Raw genomic sequence first — 21690 nt, 5'->3', positions numbered from 1 at the left:
AGGTGTTAGGCTACTCTGTTGCGTTTTTTGCGGTTAAACCATGTGCAGCTATTATGAGGACGACATCGGATGTTGGTTTCAACTTGGCTTTCTGTACAAAGCCTTCCTTTACAAAATGAACCTCTTTTTTTTTGTCATTTTCTTCTTATAAAAACATGATGCAATAACTCTTCAATATGTCAAATGGTGAGATGAATGCTACTGCTACATGGACATACAGTGCATTCAGAAAGTATTAAAAAAGAAAGTATTCCCCTTCACTTTTACCAAATGTTGTTACATTACAGCCTAATTCTAAAATGCATTAAATAGTTCCCCCCCCCCCCCCCTCAATCTACACACAATACCCCATAATGACAAAGCAAAAACTGTTTTTTTGAAATGTTAGAAAATGTATACAAAATATCACATGCATAATAAGTATTCAGACAGTACTTTGTTGAAGCACGATTTGCAGGGATTACAGCCTTGAGTCTTCTTGGGTATGATGCTACAAGCTTGGTACAGCTGTATTTGGAGAGTTTCTCCCATTCTTTGCAGATCCTCTCAAGCTCTGTCAGGTTGGTTGGGGAGCCTGGCTGCACAGCTATTTTCAGGTCTCTCCAGAGATGTTCGATCGGGTTCAAGTCCGGGCTCTGGCTGGGCCACTCAAGGACATTGAGACTTGCCCCGAAGCCACTCCTGTGTTGTCTTGGCTGTGTGGTTAGGGTTGTTGTCCTTTTGGAAGGTGAACCTTGGCCCCAGTCTGAGGTCCTGAGCACCCTGGAGCAGGTTTTCATCAAGGATCTCTCTGTACTTTTCTTCATTCTACTTTCCCTCGATCCCAGTCCCTGCTGCTGAAAAACATCCCCACAACATGATGCTGCCACTACCATGCTTCACCATAGGGATGGTGCCAGGTTTCCTGCAGATGTGACGCATGGCATTCAGGCCAAATAGTTCAATATTGGTTTCATCAGACCAGAGAATTTTGTTTCTCATGGTTTGAGAGGCCTTTAGTTGCCTTTTGGCAAACTCCAAGCAGGCTCTTGTGCCTTTTACAGAGGAGTGGATTCCGTCCGACCACTCTACAATAAAGGCTTGATTGGTGGAGTGCTGCAGAGATGGTTGTCCTTCTGTAAGGTTCTCCCATCTCCACAGAAAAACTCTGGAGCTCTGTCAGAGAGTGACCATCGGGTTCTTGGTCACCTCCTTGACCAAGGCACTTCTCCCCGGATTGCTCAGTTTGGCCTGGCGGCCAGCTCTAGGAAGGCTTTGTTTTTGCTTTGACATGCACTGTCAACTGAGGGACCTTTTTATATAGACAAGTGTGTGCCTTTCCAAATCATGTCCAATCAATTGAATCTACCACAGGTGCACCTGAGCTCAATTTCAAGTCTCATAGCAAAGGGTCTGAATACGTATGTAAATAAGATATTTCTGTTATTTTAAAACCTGTTTTCGCTTTGTCATTATGGGGTATTGTGTGTAGTTTGAGGGGAAAAAAATTATTGAATCAATTTTAGAATAAGGCTGTAACATAACAAAATGTGGAAAAAGTGAAGCGGTCTGAATACTTTCCGAATGCACTGTATATGTGTCAGGGATTTCTTCGTCGGAGGACGATATAGCGAAATCATCGTCGGAAAAAGATGACCAAAATGCAGCAGGGTTGTGATAGTTCATTTTTTGAACATTTAATAAACTCAAAAAACGAACATACAAAAATAACAAAAACGAACTCACGATTTACAGACAGTCCTGTTAGGCTTACACACGCTAAACAATCTCCCACAAATATACAGACAAACACACCCAACTAATATAGGACTTCCAACCAAAGGCAACACCACACAGCTGCCTTCAATTGGAAGTCCACCCCAATTAACTCAACATAGAAACAGATCAACCAGACTACACATAGAAATACATCAACATAGACCATAACTCAAAACCCGGAAATAATCAATCAAACGCCCTCCTAACTAACACACCACCCTGAACCACATAAAACAAATACCCTCTGCCACGTCCTGACCAAACTAAAATGACAATTAACCCTTATCCTGGCCAGGACGTGACAATATGCTTTGTGTGCTTGCATCGGCCACATCTACAGGTAGGAAAATCACCAATCTATTTACTCATGAAATGTTCACATTTTAGAATGTAATGATAATTTAAATGCCAACTTGCCAATGTCTGTACGAACCCTGAATTAGTTGTAAAATGGTTTTAATATGGGCTATGATGATGGGATCAGAGTGTTTCTAACCAGGTCACATAGTTAAAAAAAAATCCTGGCCCAAGGGAGGATGAAACCCCTGTCAAACTGCAGCAGCCTTGTACTTGTTCATATGAATTCTATTTTAAAACTAGACTAACAGAGGGGTTTTCGTTACAGAGACAACTAGGTTGTTCCACAAATGAGTGCCTTTTGCGTCCCTTTGATATTTTAAGTAGAGATTGTGCACAACTATTGAAAAGCCGATATATTAAATGAAGTGCTCTTTTAATATAGACCACATGGAAAGTGCAGTAAATCCCTTTTAATTTTTTTCCTATGAATAAAGACTGCGTTTTGACATGTCCCTCTGCACCCTCGAGGAAGATTTTAACCTGCGTAACCCCAACATTTCTTCAAGTTTACACCATCAGTCATTTCTGTCGATTTATTTATTTATTTATTTGATGGAGAAAAAATATTCTAATTTTAAGGTCAATGCTGTTACATGAACTGAACTCTCGTTTTAATATGGTGAAACGATTCCTTTTTCACAAATTATTTTTCAAAAGAAACATTGAACATCTTCTAGTCAAACCCTAGTGTAAAAGGCAGGTGAGCTTGTTCTACTCTTTTGCCATTTTCTGGTGTTTTGTTTTGGAAAACAGTAGGTTGCGCATAACACGTCAACCCCATCTTGAGATGGAAAAACATGTTTTATTAAGATGAACATTTTTGCTTTTTATAACCATGTTAAAATTGGGTGAAACAAAATGTTAATCAAAAAGCACCCAATTTGGTGGAATGACCCAACTGTGACTTGACAATATAATTATCATAGCTGAGCTTGCTTTATGCATGGTTGCATCATGTAGGCCTATGCATCTGTAATTAAAAAGTTAACAGTCTAGCCTATTGGATTGAAAAGACCTAGGTAGCCTAGCAAACCTAAGTTTGAATATTAACCAAATGTGATCACATTCACATTTTCTCAACACGAATAAATTGGCTTAGGTTAGAAATGCATAACGTTACCGCTTAATTTCCACTGGCCAGATGGGACAGTGCACATACTGTAGGTAGGCTACAGTTCAGCAGACTGAAAAAAAAACCTTTACTTCTATTCGAGTGGAAAATTATGAATCGGACACCTTATCGATCGCAACAGCTCATGGCTCTCCTGGAATCAGAAGTTTTTTTGACTCAACGGAGGAACGTAGTCAGAGAAAGGCTGATGAATGTCTTACACGAGCTGTGTATGCAACTGGTTCACCTTCGATGTTCACAGACAATGTGTATTGGAAGAGATTTCTGAATGTTGTTCACCCCTCCAACCAGACATGCTTTATCTACTCAGTTACTGGATGCAGAGTTCAAGTGAAGGTCATGCAAATCATAGAGAAAGCAGACTGTATTGCAGTTATCTTTGATGGGTGGTCGAATGTTCGTGGGCAAGGAATAATTAACTATCATCTCCACCCCTCAACCAGTATTCTACAAGAGCACAGACACAAGGGACAACAGACACACCGGTCTCTACATTGCAGATGAGCTGAAGGCAGTCATCAATGACCTTGGACCAGGAGGTCCAGGGAGAAGACATAGAAGCCTGAGAGGAAGACAACCAAAGCGTTAGTTTCTAGACTATCATTTTACAGATGTATGTTGAAAACGATTTTGGGAGATGCGATGGATCATTGGGGATCATTCAATATTCCCTTTCTTTTGTTGTTCAGTGAAATCACCCCATGTGAAGAGTCAACTCATTTAATTAAAGTTCAATTCGTAACTAAATAGTTTTATTTCTATTGGAAGGATTTAATCATTTGCAATTATGTCTACTTATGATAAAGTAAAAGGTTTATCTTTCTGTCCTCATATGTGGTAAATACAGTTGAAGTTGGAGGTTTACATACACCTTAGCCAAATACATTTAAACTCAGTTTTTCACAATTCCTGACATTTAATCCTAGTAAAAATTCCCTGTCTTAGGTCAGTTAGGATCACCACTTCATTTTAAGAATGTGAAATGTCAGAATAATAGTAGAGAATTATTTTATTTCAGCTTTTATTTCTTTCATCACATTCCCAGTGGGTCAGAAGTTTACAAACACAATTAGTATTTTGTAGCATTGCCGTTAGATTGTTTAACTTGGGTGAAACGTTTCGGGTAGCCTTCCACAAGCTTCCCACAATAAGTTGGGTGACTTTTGGCCCATTTCTCCTGACAGAGCTGGTGTAACTGAGTCAGGTTTGTAGGCCTCTTTGCTCGCACACACTTTCTCAGCTCTGCCCACAAATTTTCTATAGGATTGAGGTCAGGGCTTTGTGATGGCCACTAAAATACCTTGACTTTGTTGTCCTTAAGCCATTTTGCCACAACTTTGGAAGTATGCTTGGGGTCATTGTCCATTTGGAAGACCCATTTGCTACCAAGCTTTAACCTGTTATGGATAGGGGGCAGTATTTTCACGGCCGGATAAAAAACGTACCCGATTTAATCTGATTATTACTCCTGCCCAGAAACTAGAATATGCATATAATTATTAGCTTTGGATAGAAAACACTCCAAAGTTTCTAAAACTGTTTGAATGGTGTCTGTGAGTATAACAGAACTCATTTGGCAGGCCAAAACCTGAGAAGATTCTGTACAGGAAGTACCCTGTCTGACCATTTCTTGGCCTTCTTGATCATCTCTATCCAAAACAAGGGATCTCTGCTGTTACGTGACACTTCCTACGGCTCCCATAGGCTCTCAGAAGGCAGCAAAAAGCTGAATGGTGGCTTTGCAGGCCCTGGCTGAAAAACATTAGCGCATTTTGATAGTGGTCATTCAGAGACTGGAGGCGCGTGCACGAGGCGACCCCATGTTTTTTTTCTTTCGTCATTTTACAGCATTTTAAAGACAAGACTCTCGTTAATCTAACCACACTGTCCGATTTCAAAAAGGCTTTACAACGAAAGCAAAACATTAGATTATGTCAGCAGAGTACCCAGCCAGAAATAATCAGACACCCATTTTTCAAGCTAGCATATAATGTCACAAAAACCCAGAAGACAGCTAAATGCAGCACTAACCTTTGATGATCTTCATCAGATGACACACCTAGGACATTATGTTATACAATACATGCATGTTTTGTTCAATCAAGTTCATATTTATATCAAAAACCAGCTTTTTACATTAGCATGTGACGTTCAGAACTAGCATACCCCCCGCAAACCTCCGGTGAATTTACTAAATTACTCACGATAAACGTTCACAAAAAACATAATTATTTTAAGAATTATAGATACAGAACTCCTTTGTGCAATCGAGGTGTCCGATTTTAAAATAGCTTTTCGGTGAAAGCACATTTTGCAATATTCTCAGGAGATAGCCCAGCCATCACGGCTAGCCATTTAGACACCCACCAAGTTTAGCCCTGACCAAAGTCAGATTTACTATTACAAAAGTTTGATTACCTTTGTTGTCTTCGTCAGAATGCACTCCCAGGACTGCTACTTCAATAACAAATGTTGGTTTGGTCCAAAATAATCCATCGTTATATCCAAATAGCGGCGTTTTGTTCGTGCGTTCCAAGACACTATCCGAAGTGTAAATAAGGGTCACGAGCATGGCGCAATTCGTGACAAAAAAATTCTTAATATTCCATTACCGTACTTCGAAGCATGTCAACCGCTGTTTAAAATAAATTTTTATGCAATTTTTCTCGTAAAAAAGTGATAATATTCCGACCGGGAATCTGCGTTTAGGTAAACCGAGGAAAGAAAACAAAGCATTCGGTCGACGCGGGCACGCGCCTGAGTCTCACAGTACTGTAACCAGCCACTACCCAAACGCGCTACTTTTTTTCAGCCAGAGCCTGCAAAGCCACGATTCAGCTTTTTGCCGCCTTCTGAGAGCCCATTGGAGACGTAGGAAGTGTCACGTAACAGCAGAGATCCTTTGTTTTGGATAGAGATGGCAAAGAAGGCCAAGAAATGGTCAGACAGGGTACTTCCTGTACAGAATGTTCTCAGGTTTTGACCTGCCATTTGAGTTCTGTTATACTCACAGACACCATTCAAACAGTTTTAGAAACTTTGGAGTGTTTTCTATCCAAAGCCAATAATTATATGCATATTCTAGTTACTGGGCAGGAGTAGTAACCAGATTAAATCGGGTACGTTTTTTATCCAGCCGTGTCAATACTGCCCCCTAGCCCTAACAGGTTAACAAGAAATTTGTGGATTGGTTGAAACACTTAGGTTGGAGTCATTAAAACTAGTTTATGTAAACTTCTGACTTCAACTGTATATCCAATGCATAAAAACATGTAAATTTAAATGGTATTAATATTAATTTACTTTATATTCCCGCAAAGTTTCCACCTCCTGAATATACCCCAAAATGTGCAATCCTACACACACACACACACACACACACACACACACACACACACACACACACTCTGCAGCACTCTGATGGGAAGGACAAATGGGCTACTTAATTGTGCGTCAGTTGATGAATCATGAGGCAATGCAAGTCAGTCTAAAAAACATTACATTGTCCCTCTTTTTTTTCCAAAGCTTCTGCGTCTATTTTTATTAAACCAACTGACTGAGGCAGCAGGTAGCCTAGTAGTTATTACATTTTTGATTTTACTAGGCAAGTCGGTTAAGAACAACGTTTTTTATTTTATTTTCAATGACGGCCTAGGAACAGTGTGTTAACTGCCGCCTTCAGGGGCAGAACGACAGATTTTTACCTTGTCAGCTCGGGGATTCAATCTTGCAACCTTTCTGTTACAAGTCTAACGCTCTAACCATTATGCTACCTGCCGCCCCGTTAGAACGTTGGGCCAGTAACTAAACTCAGCAAAAAAAGAAACATCCCTTTTTCAGGACCCTGTCTTTCAAAGATAATTTTTAAAAATCCATATATCTTCATTGTAAAGGCTTTAAACCATGTTTCCCATGCTTGTTCAATTAACCATAAACAATTAATTAACATGCACCTGTGGAACGGTCGTTAAGACACTAACAGCTTGAAGACCGTAGGTAATTAAGGTCACAGTTATGGAAACTTAGGACACTAAAGAGGCCTTTCTACTCACTCTGAAAAACACCAAAAGAAATATGCCCAGGGTCCCTGCTCATCTGCGTGAATGTGCCTTAGGCATGCTGCAAGGAGGCATGAGGACTGCAGATGTAGCCAGGGCAATAAATTGCAATGTCCGTACTGTGAGACGCCTAAGATGGCGCTCCAGGGAGACGGGACGGACAGCTGATCGTTCTCGCAGTGACAGACCACGAATAACACCTGCACAGGATCGGTACATCCGAACATCACACCTGCGGGGCAGGTACAGGATGGCAACAACTGCCCGAGTTAAACCAGGAACGCACAATCCCTCAATCAGTGCTCAGACTGTCCGCAATAGGCTGAGAGAGTCTGGTCTGAGGGCTTGTAGGCCTGTTGTAAGGCAGGTCCTCACCAGACATCACCGGCAACAATGTCGCCTATGTGCACAAACCCACTGTCGCTAGACCAGACAGGACTGGCAAAAAGTGCTCTTCACTGACGAGCCGTGGTTTTGTCTCACCAGGGGTGATGGTCGGATTCGCGTTTATCGTCGAAGGAATGAGCGTTAAACCGAGGCCTGTACTCTGGAGCGGGATCGATTTGGAGGTGGAGGGTCCGTCATGGTGTGGGGCGGTGTGTCTCGGCATCATCGGACTGAGCTTGTTGTCATTGCAGGCAATCTCAATGCCACCAGCCATACTGCTCGTTCTGTGCGTGATCTCACAGCAAGATCTGGCAAATCTGGTGCAGTCCATGGGGAGGAGATGCACTGCGGTACTTAATGCAGCTGGTGACCACACCAGATACTGACTGTTACTTTTGATTTTGACCCCCCCCCCCTTTGTTCAGGGACACATTATTCAATTTCTGTTAGTCACATGTCTGCGGAACTTGTTCAGTTTATATCTCAGTTGTTGAATCTTATGTTCATACAAATATTTACACGTTAAGTTTGCTGAAAATAAACGCAGTTGACAGTGAGAGGACGTTTCTTTTTTGCTGAGTTTAAAAGGTTGCTAGATCGAATCCCCGAGCTGACATGGTAAAAATCTGTTCTTCTGCCCCTGAACAAGGCAGTTAACTCACTGTTCCTAGGCCGTCATTGTAAATAAGAATTTGTTCTTCACTGACTTGCCTAGTTAAAAGGTTGAATAATTCTTTTTTTTTTTTTATTTAACTGAAAAGTGCTGTGGCAAATGCCTGCTCGCCACACGTTTGCCGGCGGCCCTGGTCTACATAGCTTTGTCTTAAGGGAGCACTGTCCTATACCATTTAGAGCAGGCATTGATTGAAGTGCTTTCATCCAGGCACTTAATCCAATCAATGACTTTTGGCTGACCTTAACTGCCTCACTGAGCAAAGTCAACCTCTGGCACTTTTTAAACGGTTCTGCTTTTATGGGGCTGGGAATGTCAGCGCTCCGCAAGGGCTGTTTTTAAAAGTGTTGGCTTCTGAATGTAGGTGAATCTTAGCTAGGGTTGCAAAGGGAGGGTATACAATATTACTAGTTAACTGGTAAAACATAAAAAAATTCTGATGGTGACTTTCTAACTTGAACGTTTTTTTTTTTATCACATTACATTTTGGGTACTTCAGATTAACACAGGTGTCTGTAATTATCTCTGGCCCTCTGTGTGGCCTTTTATATATTTAGTATCATCAACTTAGGGAATACCATTGGTGCTTTAATATGAGGGTTTCAGCATATTTTTAAAAATACATTTAAAAAATGTACTTTTATAAAAAGTGTCCCATGTCTGTTTTGGCACAACTAGTGGCAGTTGTGAAAAAAGTAAGTAGTTGGAATAGTAATTTTCTGACAAATGCCATTGTTGATTTAGATGCTTTTTCATTAATTAGGCTATTTCTTCTTGAACCATATGACCGATCCACTGCAAACTCATGGACAATATGGACACAGATATAAAACGTTAGCCTGCCTTCCTTTCCTTTTTCTCTTTAATGTTTCACCTCTATTCTCTGAACATTCTGGTAACTTTGTTAAAATACCGGTAGTTTTGCAATTCTAATCTCAGCACTTTCATTTCAGTTGTTGATTGCCCAGAAACCAAACTCACGCCTCGTTTTCCCCACATCTGTCAGGTGTTGATAATCATTAGTCACCCAAGGACTGAAGTTGTGCATTGCTGCCAGTGCTTAAAGCCATTTGTAAATAGACTCACCCAAGCAGAAATCCTGCCTCTCCAATTCTAAGACTACAACTACTACTCTGGACACTTTATAGCTAAACCTACCAATTTATAACGACCTGTGTGTGTGAATGTCTTAAAGCAGATCTAACTGAGCAGTGACAGGAACGCCGTTTCCTCGTTTTGGCTGTTAAAATATATATTTAGAAGCTATTAAAGGTGGAATAGAATCATATGTTTACTGCATCAGCAGCACCACACTCTACCCATGTTACCCGAGCTAGCCTTAAAAAAATGTAGTCCATTGTAAACACCACAGCTTTTCTATCCTCCTTCCCATTTAACAAAAAGGCAATCATAGAGAGGTCAGATGGAGCTAACCTCCACCCACACATACACACACCCATCCTCCGCTTAGTCATTACACTCTGTCTCTGACAGCTATGGATACCTCAATTCCACAGTGAGGAGGCGGGATGTGGGGTGTTTACAATGCTTGGGGGCGGTACAGTAGAACCGGGGCCAGCTTGACAGATGGCTGGATGGCCAGCCACTCTGAGAATCGTGTGGTGGGGTGATGACTGATGACAACACAGAGATGCTAAAATGTGGAAGAAATAAAATAAATAAAAACATCCTAGTATTTATTTCAAGCCTCTGTCTCTACAGGCCTACTACACTTTTTCAGCAAGTCTCACAAAGCCCTTTTCTGAATGTGAAACCACGCTGAAATATGTGTGTTTTCTGAAGAGCTGCAGTAGTGTCTCCTAGACTTGGTGAGATGCTGCATCATAGTCTGTGACATGTCATCTGATAGATCATGTCCAGTCAGGACTCTGTCTCCCTGGCCTGGGGAGGGAAGGGAAACGGTGTGTCTGCAGCTCCCAGCCTGAGTGGAGATGACAGCAGCCGTTTACCATGCAGTAGCAGGAAAGCATATGCCTCAGGCTGTTACGTCACGCATGCCCCACACACACACACACACACACACACACCCACACACAAGGCACCAGATTGGTGGCTTTCAGGACATTCACCACAGAATGACCTTGATGCAGTATAGGGTCAGAAGGAGGACTGTCCCCAACAACAAAAGAATCTTAGTTGACCGAGAGTCGACTGTTCTTTCGACCAGTCAATTGTTCAACATTTTTAAACGTGCATTTTTCCATATATAAAGACACACCCTATGTTTGAATAAAACTAGTATACTGAGCTTGTCTGACGCTTTAAGCACTGCAATTAAAAATGAAGACGCACATGTTACTAAAGAGGTAGCCAGATATCAGTATAGCCTAACCAGAAGGGGAAAAAACCTGTTCCTGACCCTCCTCCAGCTGTTTGCCGTTAAGCTCCTGAATTTGCCTGTAACCGGCTACACCAGTGGTCGGCAACCTTTTCCATTTGGAGTGCCAAGTTATTGTATCATATCTACTGATCTGCGTGCTAGTTATGATTTTCATAAGCACATTTTTGTGGAACAGTTTAATTTAGAATAAAGTCTTCATCTCAAAATCAATGTCATGTGGTTAATCAAAATGATATCTAAATGAAAATGGTACAGATCTAAAATTAACTTCTATTGCCATTATGTGAAAATAGCTGACATAACAGATAAAAACATTGCAGCCTGCAGGTAGAAAATATCCGGATAAAAAAATAAATATCCTTTAAATCACATTGGCTACGCATGGCAAGGAAGCCTTTGAAAATGTCTTTTCATAAAATTGATTCTTATCAGAAAAAGAACCACAGAGAATTCAGATATGTTAAAGGCTTGGAAAGGATAATGAAGTGGGCTGTAATGCCTGGTGGATCCCTGTCTCCCAAGGTTGAGTACTAGAGATGCGCTCAATATGATGAACCAGCACAATGCCCTGCCCCCAGAAGCACTATATCTCTCACTAGCTCCCTTTCGATCTCCCTCCATCTCGATCTCTCTTGCACTCCTTCCCTCTCTGGCTCAGTGCAGGGGCCCAGGCATGAGGAGCAGGTGGCTGAGTGGGAGTAGGGTCTGTCTGGGCTCTGTCAAGGTTAGGGAGGTCACATTTTAATGGGTGCTCTTCTCCTCGCCTCAGCCTGGCCTGCCCCTGTCAGTCATGGAGAGTATTACACTTTTTTTTTCTCTGCTCTCCTTGTTTGGTTGTCTTCAGGGCAGAGCTGCCATGTAGTCTATTTGATACGATTGCTGGTTCTGAATGGAAACTTTTGAGAATGATGAGGCTTGTCATGTTCTCAGGTTAAGGGAAAGGCTGTGTTTGATATGCTTGGAGAAGTGTTGTTGGGAACATCAAGGTAGTCTTGAAGTCTGGGTAATGGTGATCCACCGTGAGCAGCACCATGTCACTAGCTGATTCATCCTGAGGATCACACAAACTCTGGAGAGTCTTTTGTTTTCTGGGAAGAGAGCGGAGAGGGGAGGAGGATGCAGGTGAGAAGGAACAGCAGACACAAGCACCGATGGTCCCTGTCATTTGCTGAACCACACTTTTTTTTTCTCTCGTTCCTCTGAAGACTGAAATGAAATATGGGCTCAAGGAGATCAATGAACTTCAGCGATGCTCTTCTTCTTTCTCTTTCTCCATCTTCAAAAGGCTCTCTCCACCTGCTAGGGTTTGTTCCTGAGGGCATGTTTCTTTTCTTTATTTATATCAGTGAAGCTTTGCGGTGTAGCATCTAATCTCTGACCACATCACAGGCAGGCCACCTGAGACCGAGCCGTACAGGGGGGGATGGGGGTGAGCCATCAGTTAGGCTGCCTGAGACCGTGCGGGGGAGTGGGGATTGGTGTGGGGGTGAGCACGAGTCAGGTTACCCATATCTGAGGATCTGGACAGAATGGGGTGTTTTTAACTTGCCCACACAATTGATGATCTGACAGTGGTCTATTCCTCCGCTTCCTCCTCCTTGCCTCCCTCTCCTCTCCTCCCCTCTGTGGTGGATTGAGAGTGCATTCCAGAGTGCTCCGGGGGGAGGGGAATCTGCTGGAAAATAAATGTTCCCTGGAAAAGGAAAGGCCCAAGAAATCCTGGGGCTCATGGCATCGATATGCAGGGTGTGCTGTGCCTTGTGCTGGGATCTGGGGGTACTTGAGGTTCTGCCAAAACTCCTCAGGCTCCCGTCAGCCAGCCCAGGCCTAGGTGCTGGGGAGGGGCAGAGCGAGACTGTAGAAACCAGTTTTTTTTCTAAACAATCTCCCACTATGATATCATTTTTAGTAGGGTTTTATCAAAGGAGAATAGAATGTGTAAATTGTAGATGGAACGATTCACCGAAATACATCGGTCCCTGTTCAGATGTATAAGATATGGTCTGCGGGACCCCAAACCGATTCAATTGTAGCATGCATTGGTCAGAAAATCGATTCAAACGTTATGAATCACCGGTTCACGTTTTCTTTTTTGATGTTGCTCAAATTACTTTCTTTCTACCTTCTGAAAATAGCTCTTTTGTAACAACTGTGTCCTCCAGTGTGGAAGTAAGCATGTAATTGTGTTGACACTCATTAATCTATAAGTCATTTTGCATGCCTGACAACCTCAGTTTCGCATTCTGGCGCAGATGTGTGTCACCTTCAGCATTCAAATGTTTGTAGAAATGGCTTGCACAATATCAGGCTTTATTTGTTGAGTGACAACGAAGGTAAAGGTAAAGAGCCATGCGTCCTCTGAAACACGACCCCGCCAAGCCGCACTGCTTCGTGACACACTGCTCACTTAACCCGGAAGCCAGCTGCGTCAGAGGAAATACCATACAGCTGGCGATCGAAGTCAGCGTGCATTTGCCTGGCCGCCACAAGGAGTCGCTAGAGCGCGATGGGACAAGGACATCCCAGCCAGCCAAACCCTCCCCTAACCCAGATGATGCTTGGCCAATTGTGCACTGCCTCAAGGGTCTCCTGGTCGTGTTCAGCTCCGACACAGCCCGGGATCGAACCTGGATCTGTAGTGACGCCTCTAGCACTGCAATGCAGTGCCTTAGACAGCTGCGCCACTCGGGAGGACCCTGAATAATGTTTTATCGGAATAAAAGTAGCCTAAGCTACCAACGGAGAAACAACTCATCTGACTATAGCCTACGTACTGATCGGGGCTTACATTATATTTTATTTCAATTTTTCAGGTTCACCATCTGCAATACTTTTGCTTGAAAGAAATCTGTATATATGGTCATTTTTAGATATACAGGATAAAGTTGATAATTTCATAAAGAGGACAGCAATCACTTTTGCTACCCGCACTGACTGCATGGTCGACGCGGGAGAAGCCGTCCTCAACTTCCCAACACTCTAAATCATGAAACACGCTGAGAATCTCACTGCTGATAGGTACTTATCACAGTGGGAGGCCGTTCTTTCTCTTGCTACAGCAAAAGCGGTACCTGCTGCATGCCGACCCGGTAGCGACAAACCTACCGATTTTCTACTTCTTGAATTCTTGTAAGTGGTCAACAACTTGACTTTGAGACAGAGATCACGAACCCCCACGTGGGGCAGCCAATAAAAAAATTGCAATTTTCTCAGTACATTCACAACTGAGCAAGTCACACTTCATATGCAATGTAGGCTATGGGATGGTAGCTAGCAAAGTGCACAGACGCAATGCACATGACACAATATACTTCCTCCAAGCCAACAAACCACTGTAGCGAGTATTGACATAATTCAATTACAATGGATTAGCAAGTTTCCATGAAACAGCTGACAAGTTAGTGCAGTGTAACTTGTGCTAGCTAGTGAATATGCTAACATAGCTAGCTAGCTAAACATTTGGCTATGGGCTGGCAGTATGGTATTATGGAGAGTGAATTCAATTGTTTATAAGTCTTCTTTCTAGGTAGTTATCTAGCTTTGGCCATTTGGCTAGTATCAACAAGGGCTTTCTACAAAATAGCAACATTTAGCGCAAATACCTTGGAATCTAGACCATAAGCGATATGCTTTGCCAAACAATGCTACTGCCACCTTCTGGTTTGGAGTATTTTAACAAGGCTGAGTGGCTGACGACTTCCACGTTTTTCTGTGTGAACACAAAAGATCGTGACTGCCGACACTGTTCAGAGCTGCTAAGTACGATTCTAGCATGTAAACTCCCCCATTTTTTAAAGATGCAAGGGCACTACACAACACTTAACAATACATTAATGAAAGCTCTTACAATATTAAATGATTACATTTCTCTAAAACAGGCTATAGGCTACATGTGCACCACCAAGTCAGAACAGTAGGCGAAAATAAGAGGGGAAAAGGGACCAAATGTATTATGGTGAGGTACATGGACTGCTAACAGCTTACTACACAACATGCACTTAGTATTACTTTCTTAGCTACAGTATACATACCTCCCTGGCATGTTACATTATTATGCAGCAGCATACAATACATTTTTGGACTCACCTTGTTGTGTTGTCCTCACTTGAACAGGAAGGTGGTGCGGCAGTCCTTGTGGGCAAATTTTATCATCAAACTTACATCAAAGTCTGGCATTCTCTGGATTTATGGTGCTTTCAAGACAACTGGGAATTTGGGTGAAAAAACAAGGTTGAATCATGACATCAGTAATCTTCAGGCCAGAGCTCTTGTAAGAGGCCAGAGTTCCCGACTTGGATATGTGAGTTGGGTGATCGTTCAAAACGTATTTTCCCAGTCGGAGATCGTTTTTTTCCCTCTGAGTTCCCAGTTGTCTTGAACTCACTGAAGTCTGAGATTTCCCAGTTGTTTTGAATGCGGCAGAAGTCATGCTGGATTAACAACATGGCCAATTTATTCAACCTTTTTCTTCTGCATGGTATTGTATGTGAATGTTTATCCTTTTAAGCTTAGAAAAGAGACCCTTAAACCCAGAGATGGACCACACACCCACTCCACTAAATAGCAGGCTAGTGATTACTTCTCAACGCTTGCAGTTAGCCACTGATTCCCTCCAAACCACTCATTGTTGAATTTGCGATTTCCAACTTGTTGTGTAATGTTAATGGCCGATGAGCACCGATATGTTTTATCTATAATTTCTCTTCATATGACAAGGATTGAAAAGGATTTGCCAGTAGATTGTCGACTTGATACATGACTGCTTGTTTAGCTTGCTAGCTAAGATTTTGAAAGTATGATGTTGACATGGTCAGTCCAATCAAAGATACGGTAGATATGTGATTTGACGTTATTTTATCTGTGGCCAATGACCTTGAGCCTTCTTGGATGTGCACTTTTAATGTAACTCTATGGCAGCACCCAATGGGCTTCAATTTTCAACCGCTCCCTATATATTTTGCTGTGACGTAGTGTCGCCATGAGTGACAGAACACTGAACCAATCACGGCGCAACTAGAGAACATTACCAACCCCTACGCTCCATATTTTCCACTGGCTGCCCCACCACCACAGAAAACACTGAGCTAGGCTGAAACACCTGCATTTTGGAGAAGCCTTACTCAAGAAAGCAAAAATGAGACCAAGTTTGTATGCGGCTTTATTAACTCTATTTTCTATTTTTTATTATTAGATTAAATGCAAACTGATATGTGACACGTAATAATGTCAAAATAACATGCAAAACAGACAAAAAACAGGTGGGGCTCTGGCTAAGTACTGTCGGCAGGCAAACGTTTGACAATCCTACTGGTGTGTCTGAGCTTTAAACCATTCGATTATAAGACGGGGGTGAAATCATAGCAATTTTTTAAAGATAAATATTGATACATTAATAGCTCTAATACTATTTAATATGCAAAAATTACAAATATTTATTTTGGGGGGGATGCCCAGTTTCCCTTATGAGATCCCTACATACAGCACACACAGCTCAGACAACTCCATCAGCAGCATATTTGAATTTATAATGGAAAACGAATGTGTTTATGCAACAAATGTTAGTACACCAAATTTCATTGATTCGTTTCTCTAATCAAACCGAGTAATTTTAAACTAAAACATAGTTCCTGTATACCTCTTTTTACTTTTTTCACATTTGGTATGTTACAGCCTTTTTCTCAATGATTTAAATAAAACATTTTCCTCATCAATCTACACGCAATACTCCATAATCACAAAGTGAAAACAGGTTTATAGATTTTGTTTTTGCAAATGTATTACAAATGAAAGACATTTATATAAGTATTCAGACCTTTTGCAATGAGACTCAAAATTTGAGCTCCGGTGCATCCTGTTTCCATTGATAATCCTTGATGTTTCTACAACTTGGAGTCCACCTGTGGTAAATTCAATTGATTGGACATGATTTGGAAAATCACACACCTGTCTATATAAGGTCTCACAGTTGACAGTGCATGTCAGAACAAAAACAAAGCCATGAGGTCAAAGAAATTGTCCATAGAGCTCTGAGACAGGATTGTGTTGAGGCACAGATCTGGGGAAGGGTACCAAAACATTTCTGCAGCATTGAAGGTCCCCAAGAACACAGTGGCCTCCATCATTCTTAAATGGAAGAAGTATGGAACCGCCAAGACTCTTCCTAGAGCTGGCCACCCGTCCAAACTGAGCAATCGGAGAAGGGCCTTGGTCAGAGAGGTGACCAAGAACCTGATGGTCACTCTGACAACATTCCTCTGTGGAGATGGGAGAACCTTCCAGAAGGACAACCATCTCTGCAGCACTCCACCAATCAGGCTTTTATGGTAGAGTGGCCAGACGGAAGCCACTCCACAGTAAAAGGCACATGACGGCGTGCTTGGAGTTTGCCAAAAAGCACGTAAAGTCTCAGACCATGAGAAAGAAAAAAGATGATCTGGTCTGATGAAACCAAGATTGAACTCTTTGGCCTGAATGCCAAGCATCACGCCTGGAAGAAACCTGGCACCATCCCTACAGTGAAGCATGGTAATGGCAGCATCATGTTGTACGGATGTTTTTCAGCGGCAGGGACTGGGAGACTAGTCAGGATCGACTAGAAAGATGAATGGAGCAAAGTACAGAGATTCTTTATGAAAACCTGCTACAGAGTGCTCAGGACCTCATGCTGGGGCCAAGGTTCACCTTCCACCAGAACAATGACCCTAAGCACACAGCCAAGACAACGCAGGAGTGGTTTCAGGACAAGTCTCTGAATGTTCTTGAGTGGCCCAGCCAGAGCCTGGACTTGAACCGAATCGAACATCTCTGGAGAGACCTAAAAATAGCTGTGCAGCGACGCTCCCCATCCAACCTGACAGAGCTTGAGAGGATCTGCAGAGAATGGGAGAAACTTCCCAAATACAGTTGTGCCAAGCTTGTAGCGTCATACCCAAGAAGACTCAAGGCTGTAATTGCTGCCAAAGGTTCTTCAACAAAGTACTGAGTAAAGGGTTTGAATACTTATCTAAATGTAATATTTCTGTGTTTTATTTTTTATAAATTAGCAACAATGTCGAAACCTTTTTTTTGGATTTGTCAATATGGGCCTTTTCTGTGTAGATCTATGGGAAAAAACGATTTTAATCCATTTTAGGATAAGGCTGTAACGTAACAAAATTTGGAAAAAGTCAAGGGGTCTTAAGGGGTCTGAATGCTCTGTATCTGGATACATATCGAATCGTCTTGAAAGGGAAAGATGCACATCCCTAGACAGATTGGGACCTATCTCAACTGAACTCGACTGGCTGGATTGCTTCTATAGTATTATTGCAATTCACTATACCCCAACCTTGAAGGTGTGTGTGTGTGTGTGTGTGTGTGTGTGTGTGTGTGTGTGTGTGTGTGTGTGTGTGTGTGTGTGTGTGTGTGTGTGTGTGTGTGTGTGTGTGTGTGTGTGTGTGTGTGTGTGTGTGTGTGTGTGTGTGTGTGTCCTGTGCACCTGTCTCTCCTTAATTAACTGGGAAGGCTGCCTGTGGATGCTTTTGGCACGGCTTTGAAGTGTGAACCCGGGGAAGGAGGGCTCTCTGAACACGTCAAAAGACCGGGAGCTGACAGAAGTTAAACGACTCCCATAAACCTGCAACATATTGCCTCTTAAGATGCGATTCTCCTCTTCCCTTTGATTGGGACTGTGTCTGATGTCTTTAGGCAGGTGACGGAGTCCTACTTTATTGGAAAATGGCTAATCAAGGAGAAGAGTCTGTGTGTGAAAGCTGTTGTATTTATTTTTTCATTCTTTCCGAAGTCAAACCCTCCATCCTTTTTGTCTCCGTTATCAAAGGTAATCAAAACTTTTCCTTTGTGGAACTAGTTCTTTTCCCCCTTCCATCGTTGAAGTGTTGAGTGCGCTGGGATTTGAACGATCTCCTGTCTTGTCTCGGCATAAAGGTGGCTGTTTCTTCTCTGACAACCTGAGTAATCATCAGAGGAAGGAGGGTAAAAATGGAAATGCAGCTCAGGCATCCATTGTCTCGCAACAAAATGCAAATTGTTGTTTCAGCAACAAAATAAAACGTACTGCAATCTTGAAAGCACATCGTAATTGAGAAGAAACTCTGTACAGGCAGATCAACTTAAAGCAGAGTTAAGCCTATTAGTTATAGTTATCAGAAGTTACTGTGCTTATTATTTACTGATAAAAATCCAGGCACAATTTTCTGTGCAGAAACACAATTGATGAGTGTTTGTAAAGTGTTATCTGTTGGGGAATTTCTCTCTTTCTCCCAGAGTGAGTTGACGTACCAGAGAACCTACAACAATAATGATGATGTCGCGTTTATTTTTCAGATGGGGACACTGAAAATGGAGAGCTCGACCTAAGTGGTATTGATGATGATGAGATTGAGCTGGTATGTACTAACATTTTGACATTTAGAGGGCACCTTCTATTGAAACATCCATTCATTCTGAAATGACAGTATTGCCAGCGAATAAAAACTGGAAATGCATAACTGAGGTCATTTATGTACTTCCCTTCACTGCAGTATCTCCTGAATGACAAAGAGGTGAAAATCAAGACTGAGCTTTAGATGAAACAGAACGAAGACTACTTGAAAGAGCAGAAAGGTTCAGCCACACCACACAATGCACATATTGTAATATACTGCTTTGTCTTGACTCGCCTTACTGATAATTACATTCCCAATTTAATTCCCAATCCCCATTTATACTTTCAGGAAAGGAAGAGAGGATAGCGAAAGAGAAGGAGCTGGGGATTTACAAGGAGAAAGTAAATCATCAACATCCTGCCAGTCTAAAGAAGCAATGAGCTTGGGATGGCCTGGGTTTGCTAAAGCCCTCTGTGCACTTTCGCTGCCGAGCAGACAGACACTAAGCTCTCGTGTGTCAATGTGTGTGTGCATATTTTCCACTCGAATGGGTTTCTCTCATTTCACGTCAGGCTTTGGCAAGGCCCAGGCCCTTTGTTAGGTCCAACATCTGCTCTCTGGTTTTAACTAGCTAGATTAACTGCAGCGCAACATATAGCTAATGAGGTGTGGAGGCTTTGAAAGCACTGATCCAACAACCGTATGCCATGCTGTCCAATGTCACAATCAGCCCCGTCCCATATACTGTAGCATAGCTAGAGCATCCCTTCGTTGTGCAAAGTATAGTTAAAACTGTAAAATGAGCTAAAGAACCAATGTGTCCTAAGTAATTGCAATTGACAAGGTACTGGGTGATTTGAAACCCCATTGTGTGCCCTGCAGCCCAAGAGTTCGGCCTTCAAGAAGAAGGTTCTGATCCATGCCAGCACAGCCGACGAGGCTATAGAGAAGATGCTGGAACAGAAGAAAATTTCCACTAAGATCAACTACGACATCCTAAAGGAGCTGAACGTTAAGTCCAGCACCAGTCCTGCCCGCCAGATAGCAGAGTCCCCAAAAGGAGCCACCCCTGGAGCCCAGAGGCTGACGGGACAATACCGCAAACCTACCAACGTCCCTCTGAGCCTGGGCACACCACTCAGCACCTTGGGAAAGAGGTAGGTGGAGCAGAACCACAGTGCAACTCAGTATATTTAATAATCCCACTGCTGTTCACTGTCATATATTATTCAATATATTCAGTATTGGCTGAGTAAGCTTCAAGACTGAATTACGGCAGCAGTGTAGAATAAAGGGCAGATGACTAGAAATGTGAGTATGAGGCTATCAGGATTACAGTGTTCTGAATGATGCAACAGTACTTTGTCCTTCTCCAAGGCTCCGGTCTGTCACTGGGGGCAACATGCCCACTTCCCGGCCTGTTGAAGCAATGTTGCTGCTGTTCTTAATAATGATGAGGCTGCACTTTTCCCCTAGCCTAGAATGATCACCAGCGACAGGCAGACAGATGATTCCATTTCCTTTTTTTCCCTGGAAGGCTGTGGACTCTCAGCCTGCCACTCACTCCCGTGGGACTCTACTTCCCTGAGAATTACCTTCTCTCTTTCCCAGGATTTGCTTGAGCTCTCATTTGCTCTCTCTCTTTTCCTCTCCCTCTTTCTCAACACGCACACATTCAGTACGCTATGATCCACTGAGACTTTCTGCTGAAATTAATCTGTTTCTTCAGCTTTGAGAAAAGTCATTTGATGTTTTCTGTTTGCTTGGTATTACTGAAATTGGTTTCCCAACTATCCCGCTTTTAAACCTCTTACACTAAATCTAATTTCGGTGAAACCGTCTTGCAGGTGTACGAGTCTTAGACCCAGCCTAGACCTAGCCTTTTAGTGGTGGAACCAGGTGAGGCTCCTCCCCCTTCCTGCTGTGGTCAGTATTAATGGAGTCATCTGGTTGCAGTCCCTCCCTCCAACCAGCCCAAACCTCAACCCTGTGTATACTCTGATCTCACAGGCTTTAGAAATAACCCAGCGAGGCTGGAGTGGAGGGCTATGTTTTTTTAACAGCACCACTCCACTACTAGTGGCTCCAGTCAGTGGCCTAGCTCTTCCTTGAAAAGTTTACATTTACTGTAGGCCTACACGTACCAGTTAAAAATACTTTCTGTTATTGAAGAGGCCGTCATTGACAAATCTTTTCCACCTTTCTTTAAGAATGGCCATTTTCCCTCTAACTGTCCGCTTGTTACATTTTTAAAATGCATTAATGTCGTGTCAATAAATATTTCATGTACATGGTTTTTGAATCATTCATTGTACACTTTCACTTGTTTTTGCTGAATGTGACTGTGCCTTGGCTAGCAGGTAGTTTTTAAGACTCACATCCACTTGCTGAGAAAAGGCTGAGCTTTGCACTTTAGTGTTGCTTGCTCAACAAGTTTTTTTTAACCACAGGACGGGGTCACACCATGTGCTAGGACTCGCTAGTGTTCCACGACTCGCTAGTGGAGTGGAACTGACCTTCCACAGTGTTGTATTATTTTCCAGACAACGCATCGAGCCCCAAGTGGATTATCATTTTATACCATGGTTATAATT

At 42.4% G+C, this 21690-nt stretch overlaps 1 pseudogene across 1 annotated transcript in view; it reads left to right on the top strand.

The window, feature by feature from the left end:
• Nucleotides 1–21479, top strand: part of LOC106599225 (transcription factor IIIB 90 kDa subunit-like) — a 38109-nt pseudogene extending 16630 nt beyond the window's left edge. Inside the window, exons 12-15 of the transcript XR_014391918.1 lie at nt 19056–19117; nt 19253–19334; nt 19445–19497; nt 19979–21479. The product of XR_014391918.1 is annotated as a transcription factor IIIB 90 kDa subunit-like (transcript). The remainder of the gene's footprint in view (nt 1–19055; nt 19118–19252; nt 19335–19444; nt 19498–19978) is intronic.
• The last annotated feature ends 211 nt before the right edge of the window (nt 21480–21690 follow it).

The sequence above is a fragment of the Salmo salar genome, chromosome 01 (assembly GCF_965601325.2).
Source record: "Salmo salar chromosome 01, fSalSal1, whole genome shotgun sequence".
Classification (NCBI taxonomy): Eukaryota; Metazoa; Chordata; class Actinopteri; order Salmoniformes; family Salmonidae; genus Salmo; species Salmo salar.
Note: the sequence above shows the minus strand (reverse complement) of the source record. Positions and strands in the feature narration are given on the sequence as shown.